Below are 11,686 nucleotides of genomic sequence, written 5' to 3' on the forward strand. Positions count from 1 at the left end.
TTAATATTTCATACACAAAAATTAAAATTCAATTTTATAGTTTTACTAATTTATTTCAAACACTAGAATTCAATTCTAAAAATTTTTAAATAGGCTATTAATAAAGCAAGTTGCTATTGCTTCTCATATATGACCCAAATGGGATGAAAACACCATTTTTCAGTATATCAAGTCACAACTTGCAGTAGTAGGTAACCGACTAAATAAAATGTGTTTATAATGAAAAATATATAAAATGAGAGGCATCCGTATCTCAATTCTATGGACCTATTTAGTTGCAAGAAGTAAAATTTTATTTGAAAATTTTTCAGATCTTTTTGAATATAAAGTTAGAATATGTTAGATGATAAATTAGAAGAAAAAAAAAAGAAAGATAAAGCTTAAAGATTGAAGCAAAAGTTATGATTATTTCAAACTTGAATAGAATATCCTATATGTCTAACCATCATTATTTGAAAAGAATATCAGAATTTTATTGAAGAATTCTTCCATCTTCTCACAAAGTTATAAGACTAAAAAAATAGGACAAACAAAATAACAAAAAAAAAGTTTATTTACACTTTTGTAGTTAATGAATTGATGTGGCATGTTTTCGAAAGTATTTTTTAGTTTATTTTATTTAATTCTTAAAATTCAATCAATTATAACTAATTAACTGAATTACTAACTAATTCATTTAGCTATCCAAATATCACATAATTTAATCCAATTTAATTTATTTAGTATTATATATTGATTGGTAATATAACTATAAATAAGACAAGACTATTTAGTTTAATTTATTTATTATTAATTATATGATTGGTAACATAATTATATATATGACAAGACTATGATTTTAAATATTTTGTTCTTGATATCATTTTATTTTTACTTTTTTGCAGTACTCTTGAGTGCTAAGTGAGACTAGCGTATATGTACCTCTTTTATTAAAAAGAAAAAAAATCCTTCACGAGCTATTAAAATGGAGAAATTTTTAATTTATAGATTGAGTGATGAAATAATAGAAATAAAGATTATTATATGTCTTCTTCTTTGTTTTTTATTTGAAAATGACGAAAATACCCTTAAATTTAATTAACAACCCTACCCCCAAATCAAATTTCATTTTACTCAGCATGTAACCCTAACCCCCTTTCTCCTCTCCTCTACCCTCTCTCCTTTCCTCTCCCGTGAAAGAATCCCGGATTCTGACCCGCCGCCGATAGCACCTCCACGGGTCCGAACGACGATGACCCTTCTCCAATTCTCCACCAGTTCATCTTTGTGGCGCCAGTTGCTCTCCATGGTTTGTAACGTTGCTGCCGTCTGCGACCCCTGTATGCTCTTCATTTGCTCGTCGTAATTTTTTGTGCAAGAGAGAATCACTCCAACGTTGCTATATTAAATGATTAATTAAAATATTTTACTTATTTTATTTCTCTCATTTTCCCCCTTTAGCCATTGCTGTTTCTTGAGATCACAAGCCGGAGCAAACGGACAAAAGGCAAAGGATTGAAAATGCTGGTGGCTTGTTATGTGGGCTGGTAAGGTCTTATTATAGTTAGTATTCATGAATTGATTTATAGATTCATATTGTTTATATCTTTGAAAACTTCACTTACAGGAACCTGGAGAGTTGGTGGCGTTCTTGCCGTTTCTCGTGCTTTCGGTGATAGACTTCTGAAACAGTATGTTGTTGCTGATACAGAAATCTACGTGTGCTTCGAATTCCAGTATTTCTTATATTCATAGTTTTATCTCTGTTCGTATCCATATACAGTCCATAACTTAGTGTAATATATATATATATATATATATATACGGTTCACATCGAAAAGCATTCTGCCAGTTAATTGAATAAAGAAAATTCTGATTCGAACAAGATTTGATATTTCTGAAAAGAGTGTTGTGAATCTTTCAATCAATGTAAATATGCAAACATTTTTATAGTTCTTTAAGGAAAAGTGCTAGTAACAATAAGAATCATGTAATACAGATCTCTGCATAAAAAATTTGTCTCCCGATTGGTCTTTATCATCGCTACCTGGCTTTTAAACCTTAACCCATGTTTGCCTCTCTATATTCTGGTTACTAATTTATTTGTGATATTGCAGGAAGAAAAAGTTGATAGCTCTCTCTACCAGTTTTTTATTTTTTTCAATTTGTCTCAAATGGGTGTTTAAACCACCATGTTCAATTAACACAATTGTATCTGATAAAGACTTTGATATAACACCAAGAATTCAAACCCATGATCCAGGAAGCTGTTGCAATAATAAAGAAAATAGATGATGCAGAGAAGGCGGCAAAGAAGTTGATGCAAGAAGCATATCAGAGAGGTAGTTCCGACAACACTACTTGTGTTGTGGTTCGTTTCTTGACGAACCAAGGTGCTGCTTTTGGTACTAGCTCCGGCTAAAGCGTCTCTTGGACACAAAGGGTAGTGCATAGTTGGTAGTTGGTGCAGTGGAGATGTGACAAATGGCAAAATGTGTTCTATCATATTTTGATCATAGGCATATTCCATTTTAGTTGTGTGCCATGCAAGAATTAGAAAAATTAATTTGAAGACTCACCTACTATGGTCCTCTAGCATAGCTATATTTTATTTCAGAATTTCTTACTTCCACAATTGGTTTGTATTTGTAGCTAGGAGAGATTGTTGTGTAAAAAGTACTTGTTTATTGTTGTTTCCCTTCATGTGTGCAAGCATATATATATATATGATGTCTTATGTTGTAGTGAGGATTATAACGAAAGTGTTTGATGTACAACAATGTACGGTCACTATTGCTCAAAAGGAATATCAAGATAGCTATGAATTCTTGTTTAATCTAAGATCTGTTTAATAGAATATGTTATTTGTGTTCTGAATTTAGCAACTATGTGCATCTTTTCCCACTTCTTCATGTACATACTTCAATAAAACCAGTATAAATAGTATCGGTTCACCAAAATTTCTATAAGACTCATAAACACAAATCTACTACTTCAAAAGCATATTGATAGTTTATCAGAATGGGACAGTTGATAACAAAAAATTATCAAAATTTTCAATACATACCAAAATAAAGGCATTAGCAAAATAAAGGCATTACCAAAGTATCTATCCAAATGTATACCAAGCATAAGTTTGTAACTTAAACCATCTTAAAAATATAACCATCTCATAAAATACTAAAACACTATAGTAAAAAACTTAATACCCTTAACCAACACTCAACTTCATATAATGGAACGCACAAAGCCAATCATCTGTGAATCTGTCAAACCCCAGAAGTGTGCATACACATTAGGACTCTCAGCAAACTTCAAAATTGCTCTCACCACCTCGTCATCACCGAACCCAAGCTGTGCGAGCTTCTCCCCAACCTTAAACTTCTCATTCACACCAACAATGGCATCAGCAATTAGTTGGGCATTCTTCCTTTGGTCAGCCGAAGATTGCTGGATATGGTCAGCCATCCTCTCCAAAACGTCAGCTTGCTTTCTCTTCCTCCCATATCGTCTTGTGCTTCCTGCACTCGCACCGGCTTCAGAATGTGATGCTTGTCCTTGCATTGTTGGGCCTCCGTCAAAATCTGGTTGTGGAGACATCTCGGAGTCATCAAATCCAATTGTAGTGTCTTCCGTCTCTTCGTTAACCTGTTCCTCCGCATCGAAGCCACTAACTGCTGCTGATCCTGTGGCTCTATCCCTGCCAAATATACCCTCTAGCCAGTGGAAAAGAGGAAATGGCTTGCCAGGACTGTAGAACTTCGTTGGATGTGCCTGGGAAAATATAAACCCGATTTAACAAACATTAATGAGGTTCATGCTGTACAACTAGTTACATTTAAATATAAATGTCTTTTATTTAAATATAATAAATTCAGCAACAACAAAGCGAACACAAAGGTCTATTGATAATTTTCATTTCATTTTTCAACCACATGTTAATTGTTCTAACTATTCACTGTGAACTAAAAACTACTGGGATTCAGAAAAGTCTTGTGATCCTAAAGAAATAAAACTAAACAATTTTCTCATTGCCCCGGCTGAGAAAAAATGCTTAAGGCATGCAATTCCAGAGAGATTTACCAAGTTTAGAAATGCCCTTATGATCCAAGAGAGCATTTTAGGGAGTCCATGTGGAGATGATAACAGCATCAGAAAAAAATATGATTAACTCAACTATGGTGGCAATAGAGAGATGATCTTATGATCCAAAATTCCAAACGCAGCAAAAAAAAAATATAATTAACTCAAACTGAGCTGCCATGTTAATACTATTGTTACAGGCAAAACAAACAGAAACCTATTTTATACTCAAAATGATATAGCAAATTAGTGACAGAAGTATGCATCATATAAGAGACCAAAATTCGTAAGCAACATTAAATTTCAATGAGTCTTTCTCCTCTGCTGAGGCTGCTACTGAGTGGCTAATCTTTAAATCCAAAACACCGTAAATCATATTACGTAAAGTTAATTTAAATCTTCAACCATCAAAACAACGAAGAACAAAATTATTAGAACAACACAAAAAAAATTAGAAACCAAAACTAATTTAGAAAAGAAGCAAGCACAAATCCACCATTTTATTTTACCAAGCATGAATCACACTCACCTTCAACCATGCATCAAGGACGTCTTTCGAATCAACCTCGACACATTGTTTCTCATTATTCCACCCGAACCCACTGCATCCAAGCATGTCAGCAGCATACTGATACTTCTCCTTCAACCGCTTGTGCTTATTCTTGCAGTGCTTCGCAGTCAAGGTACAACCGGGGAAGGCCTCCAGCATCTTCAGAGCCAGTTTCTCGAATGTTCCTGGTTTGAACTGCCCACAGTCGGTCCTCTGACCATCCACCACAAACTCTTCCATGAAGCCAACAAAAGCATTAGTCTCTTCATCACTCCACATGCGTTTGTTCTCCATTTTTACCTACACAAATTAAGATAATCAACCTTGTGCAACAATCATTTCTGTGTATATGATCTAATGCTCCCAAGCAACCCTATCATCCATAGAAAGTTATCATACTCAGATATAGAATCCTTCAGGCAAGTATGAATCAAACACAACATCGAATAAGCTCTACCTTAAACCTTCTCCATGTGGGGTCAAGACAATCCTCTTCAACTGGTGTAGCCTTGGCAAACAAAATGCTTTGAATACGTATTACAGACTTCAAAACTTTATTAAAATACTTACTAACTGTCTCGCCGGACTTACAAAATCTAACTTGCAGACTACGATTTTTTTTGTGATGCGCTAAGATAATTAAGAAAGTCGCAACCTGCTACGGCAGGCTTACATGACCATCTTCATTAAGTCCTCCTTGAACTTCGAGCAACTCACACAAATTAGCAAAGGCATTTGTGTTCATTCTCAACTCCCAAATACAATTCCTATCACCCTCACCAACAATACGCTCTAAAGCATCACATCTAATTCTACTATTCATTCTTCCACCTAACGACAGTTGGCCACTAGTTCTATCCCTAAAGTAAACAAATAGCGTAAGCACAAAGAACAACATCAAATCTTCATTCTTGGATCTCATCTCTTCATAAAAATACACGCATCGCTTAATAATTTCCAACCGCTCCATTTCTTCCTAGCAAAGTCATTACATTAAAAAACGCATAAACATTCAAGTTAATCTAACACTTCTTCATGCAAAATCTACTTTATTATCTTAGAACCAGAAACAAGAATAAAAAACTGCAATAAAAAGATATCTAACTCTATTTACTTCTCAACTTTAATTAAGTTTCAACTGAAAATCAAAACAGGAAATACAATATAAACACAATAAAAAATTTATATGAAAGTACTTGAAGAGGGTGTCTTGAGTCAAAATCACAAAACAAGAATTCCTACCATGCATTGGTGTTAGTGCAGGCAGAGTTGGATGGATGAAGTGTACTGCTTGTTGTCTAAAATCTAGAAACTAGAGCTTGTAGTTAACAAAAGTATGAACTAAATTTTCTTTACGTTTATACTTTCAAGTTGCTACTGTGTCCCTTTTAGTTACTAGGATTGTGTTTAGCAAGTATGAGATGAGAAGTTTAGATGTTTCCAAAGCAAGTAAATCATTATTATTCTGCACTATTCAATTTTTATTTACTTATTTTGGGTAGTACTCAGCACTATTCATTACATTAGATAGAGATAATTTAGTTATTACACATTGCAGTAAAGAAAGAAAAGAGGAAAGAAAAAACTTTATTCAGATTGGAAAACACAAATTAAGCAATAAGGAAACCCCAAACAACATTAAAAAAAGTAAAAAGCTGATTTAAACTCCCCCCATCAACATGTATCGGCTTAAACTAATATATAGACCAAGTGAGTGTGTGCTATTTTTTTTTTCTGGATCTGTTCAAGTAATCATCAAACCAAATTTTAGCATAAACTCCAATATTGTTGTGTTCAACATCTAAGGAGTATTAAACTCAAATTTTAGTAAACTTGAGAATTTTGCAAAGAGCATACATCTAAATGGGATGTTCTGTTACCTCATACCATGAAAATTTTTTCAATAAATCACCCGTGCATAAGCTTTATATGCAATAGCGATAGAGGGGGGAAAATGATTCAATACATTGTGCAAAAAAGCATAACAGTAATTATAGTTACCTATAAACAAATAAATTGCAACCATCTCTATGCAGATTGTGATACTCCTGTTAAGCTTCACCCTTGTTTTAATTAAGTTTAGAGAACAAACATTCATCCGCTCAAATATATATGTTAATAATTGTAGCCTACCTAACAATAGTTCTAACTTATAAACCAGCATGCTGTTATAAAGTTGCACCTATTGTGGTTTGAAGCTGCACTAATCTAAGTATTACAAAATAAACAAAGACATCAAAACTTATTACAATGGCCAAACTTAATCACTGACCCTTTTATCAAACTGACCAAACTTCACAATTGATCCCAGATTGTTCAGTAATTAGTTCTTAGGAGACAAAAATAGAAGGTAAACATCATAAACTCATGTTATTATAAAGCTGAAATAAATGGGTTAATTAGCTTGGCTTTCATTCTCATCAAAGAAACTTTCACAAATTAGGGCATGAGGGAAAAGATAAAAGGAACAAATCCACGGATTAGGGCATGATGGAAAAGATGAAAGAAATCAGTAAATTAAACAACTTTTGTATATAACTAACCTAGGTCAGAGCAGTTAGGACGAGGAGTTGATGGTTGACGTCGACAGCAACTGAGGAGAGGCGGCAGCTTCGTTCTTCGACTTTCCTGTGAAGGTGAGAGAGGGGAGATGAGAAGATGGGGACCAAGAACATGAACTTGCAAGCGGCAAACCACTTACCTAGCGGTGGCGAGGCCAGCGGCGCGGTGAGGCAGCGGCTGTTCTTCAGATGGTGCTTCAAGGCTGCGTGGCTGTTTTGAAGAAGAATAAGAAGATGGAGTAATTTTGAAGAAACCCTGATTTACAAAGGATAATTTTGGAATTATTGAATTAGAATAGGGATAATTTAGGTACAAATTATAATTGAAATTACTGTCCCCGTCTTTAAAATTTTCTGTCTCCAGTGTCCCTACTTTTTGAAGGTACTGAAATACTGAAATTTGAAAGACAGAGACAGAAATTTTAGTTCCAGTCTCTACCTCAACAAACATAATACTAAATTTCTGTCTTTCAGTCTCAGTTCCAGTCTCTGTAAACAAACGCTACCTAAACGAACAATTTTTGATCCTCTAATAAATGTTAGTCTAATTAATATTACAGTTATGCTACACATACAAGTCTTTTTTGCTACAAGTTTTATAAGTTGGGTCAAACCCAATAGAAATTATGCTCACCCATAGAAGCGTGTTAACACGTTTCTAAAGCGCTCATTCACCATTATGAACGACTCTTCTTTTTTTTTCTGGATAAAAACCACAACTGTCATTTTTTCTTCGAATTTCTCCTCCTCCTCCTCCTCTTCTTTTTCCTTCTTCTTCTCCTTTTTCTTTGTATTTCTCCTTTTTTTTCGCGTGTTTCATCTTCATCGCCGTGTTTCTCTTCCTTCTTCTTTTGATTTTGCAACATTTTGTATTTTTTTCTTCTTTGTTTGATTTTTTTCCCAAAAAGAATTATGAGAATATGAAATAAGAAGATGAAGCAGTAGAAGATGTGGAGGAGAAGAAGAAGAGTTCTGAATTATACAGAACTTATCAGAATAAAAAATACACCCAAATATCTTCATTTTACACCCAAATATCTTCGTTTTGCACCAAAATTTGCTATAAATACAGAAATGAGTTATGCTACGTGTACATTAAAATCAGCCACCAAAGTCAGCCACCAATATAAAATACATACTGGAATATAAATATATATTGAAAAAAAATAAATTAAACCACACATGTATTTATACACAAATACATTGGTGGCTGATTTTAGTGGCTGATTTTAGTGTACAAATAGTATTTTTGTATAGAAAAATATTTCCTCTAATGCTGCATTTTTTTCTTCTTCTTCTTTTCTTTATTTCTTTCTTTCTTTTAGTTAAATGAATGTAAGTGGTGCACGAATTTGTATATGTCAATGTCAATATTACTATTTCTTACAAATTCGCACAACTAACCAGCGAGTGCACTGGGTCGTCCAAGTAATACCTTACGTGAGTAAGGGTCGATCCCACAGAGATTGTTGGTTTGAAGCAAGCTATGGTTATCTTGCAACTCTTAGTCAGGATATTAATTTGTGGTTATCAGTTGACTTGCAAATGAACAAGAGAGCATGAATTAAAGGTTACTTGTTATGCAGTAATGGAGAATATGTTGGAGTTTTGGAGATGCTTTGTCTTCTGAATTTCAGCTTTTCTCTTGTATTCCTCTTCCCTCATGCATGCAAAATTGCAAAGTTCCTTCCATGGCAAGATGTATGTTGGTGGATCAACGTTGTCAATGGCTACCATCCGTCCTCTCAGTGAAAAGGGTCCATGTGCGCTGTCACTACACGGCTAATCATCTGTCGGTTTCCACTCATGTTGGAATAGGATCCATTGATCCTTTTGCGTCTGTCACTACACCCAACACTCGTGAGTTTGAAGCTCGTCACAGCCATCCAATCCCAGAATCCTACTCGGAATACCATAGACAAGGTTTAGACTTTCCAGATTCTCATGAATGCCGCCATCAATCTAGCTTATACCACAAAGATTCTGATTAAGGAATCTAAGAGATACTCATTCAATCTGATGTAGAACGGAGGTGGATGTCAGACACACGTTCATGGATTGAGGAAGGTGATAAGTGTCATGAATCATCACCTTCTCTATAATTAAGCGCAAATGAATATCTTAGATAGGAACACGCATGTTTGAAAGGAAAATAGAAATACTTGCATTAATTCATCGAGATACTGCAGAGCTCCTCACCCCCAATAATGGAGTTTAGAGACTCATGCCGTCAAAGAGTACAAAGTTCAGATCTAAAATGTCATGAGATAAAAAATAAATCTCTAAAAGTTGTTTAAATACTAAACTAGTAACCTAGGTTTACAGAAAATGAGTAAGCTATGATAGATAGTGCAGAAATCCACTTCTGGGGCCCACTTGGTGTGTTCTGGGGTTGAGAATTAAGCTTCTCACGGGCCTGGGCTGTTTTGGGCATTCAACGCCAGGCTGTAACGTAATTCTGGCGTTGAACTCCAACTTGTAACTTGTTTCTGGCGCTGGACGCCAGACTGCAACATGGAACTGGCGTTGAACGCCAGTTTACATCATCTATCCTTGAGCAAAGTATGGACTATTATATATTGCTGGAAATCCCTGGATGTCTACTTTCCAACGCAATTGGAAGCGCGGCAATTGGACTTCTGTAGCTCCAGAAAATCCATTCCGAGTGCTGAGAGGTCAGAATCCAACAGCATCAGCAGTCCTTTTTCAGCCTGAATCAGATTTTTGCTCAGCTCCCTCAATTTCAGCCAGAAAATACCTGAAATTATAGAAAAACACAAAAACTCATAGTAAAGTCCAGAAATATGAATTTTTCCTAAAAACTAATGAAAATATACGAAAAACTAACCAAATCATACTAAAAACTATATGAAATTAACCCCAAAAAGCGTATAAAATATCCGCTCATCACAACACCAAACTTAAATTGTTGCTTGTCCCCAAGAAACTAGAAAAATAAAATAGAATACAAATAAGTCACGAAGTAATAATATCTCAGAGTTTTTGAGTGAAGCTCAGATTCTAATTAGATGAGCGGGACTAGTAGCTTTTTGCTTCCGAACAGTTTTGGCATCTCACTTTATCCATTGAAGCTCAGAATGATTGGCATCTATAGGAACTTAGAATTCAGATAGTGTTATTGATTCTCCTAGTTCAGTATGTTGATTCTTGAACACAGATACTTTATGAGTCTTGGCCGTGGCCCTAAGCACTTTGTTTTCCAGTATTACCACCGGATACATAAATGCCACAGACACATAATTGGGTGAACCTTTTCAGATTGTAACTCAGCTTTGCTAAAGTCCCCAATTAGAGGTGTCCAGGGTTCTTAAGCACACTCTTCTTTTTACTTTGGACCTTGACTTTAACCGCTCAGTCTCAAATTTTCACTTGACACCTTCACGCCACAAGCACATGGTTAGGGACAGCATGGTTTAGCCGCTTAGGCTAGGATTTGATTCCTTTAGGCCCTCCTATCCACTGATGCTCAAAGCCTTGGATCCTTTTTATTACCCTTGCCTTTTGGTTTTAAGGGCTATTGGCTTTTTCCGCTTGCTTTTTCTTTTTCTTCCCCCCCTTTTTTTTCGCTATATATATATATATATATATATATTTTGCAAGCTTTTGTATTCATTGCTTTTTCTTGCTTCAAGAATCATTTTTATGATTTTTTAGATTATCAAATAACATTTCGCCTTTTTCATCATTCTTCAAGAGCCAACATATTTAACATTCAAAAACATCAAATTCCAAAGATATATGCACTGTTCAAGCATTCATTCAGAAGGCAGAAAGCATTGTCACCACATGTAAATAATTAGAATTTTTCTTAGTAAAAACTCAAAAAATATTGCCTCATTATTCTAAAGAAAATCTTCTATTTTATTCATGTTTAATGATGATGAGAAAAATAATTTATAGCTTAATTGGAAATAAAATCAAAATATAGATACTAATTACTATTATAACTTCTAAGGTAAAACTCAAATAAGAACAATTATCACAGAGTTAAGGCTAAGATTAGAACTCAACAACCTTGAGTTTGGGATGTGGATGTTCCTCTAATCTGTGGGGTGCTTGGTCCTTCAAGATGCTTCAAGATGTTCCCAATATTCAAATTGAGGGATTTCTGGGAGAAATTCCTGTGCTCTCCTCTTGATGGGGTCATCCTGCACTTGTTGTTTTTCCATTGTGGTTTTAGTGATTGGTTGCTCTACTGAGATGTACTCCGTTATTCCCATCCTTACTCCAGCATCTTTGCAGAGCATAGAGATTAAGCTTGGATAAGCCAACCTGGCATCTTTGGAGTTCTTGTTTGCAAGTATGTAAAATTCAGATGGAATCAATTGATGAACTTTCACTTCTTTTCCCAACATAATGCAATGGATCATCACTGCTCTCTTAACGGTGACTTCAGAACGGTTGCTATTTGGCAATATAGAACGCCCAATGAAGTCCAACCATCCTCTGGCGACTGGTTTGAGATCTTCTCTCTTGAGTTGATTTGGGACAC

The sequence above is a fragment of the Arachis ipaensis genome, chromosome B04 (genome assembly GCF_000816755.2).
Source record: "Arachis ipaensis cultivar K30076 chromosome B04, Araip1.1, whole genome shotgun sequence".
In the NCBI taxonomy this organism is placed as follows: domain Eukaryota; kingdom Viridiplantae; phylum Streptophyta; class Magnoliopsida; order Fabales; family Fabaceae; genus Arachis; species Arachis ipaensis.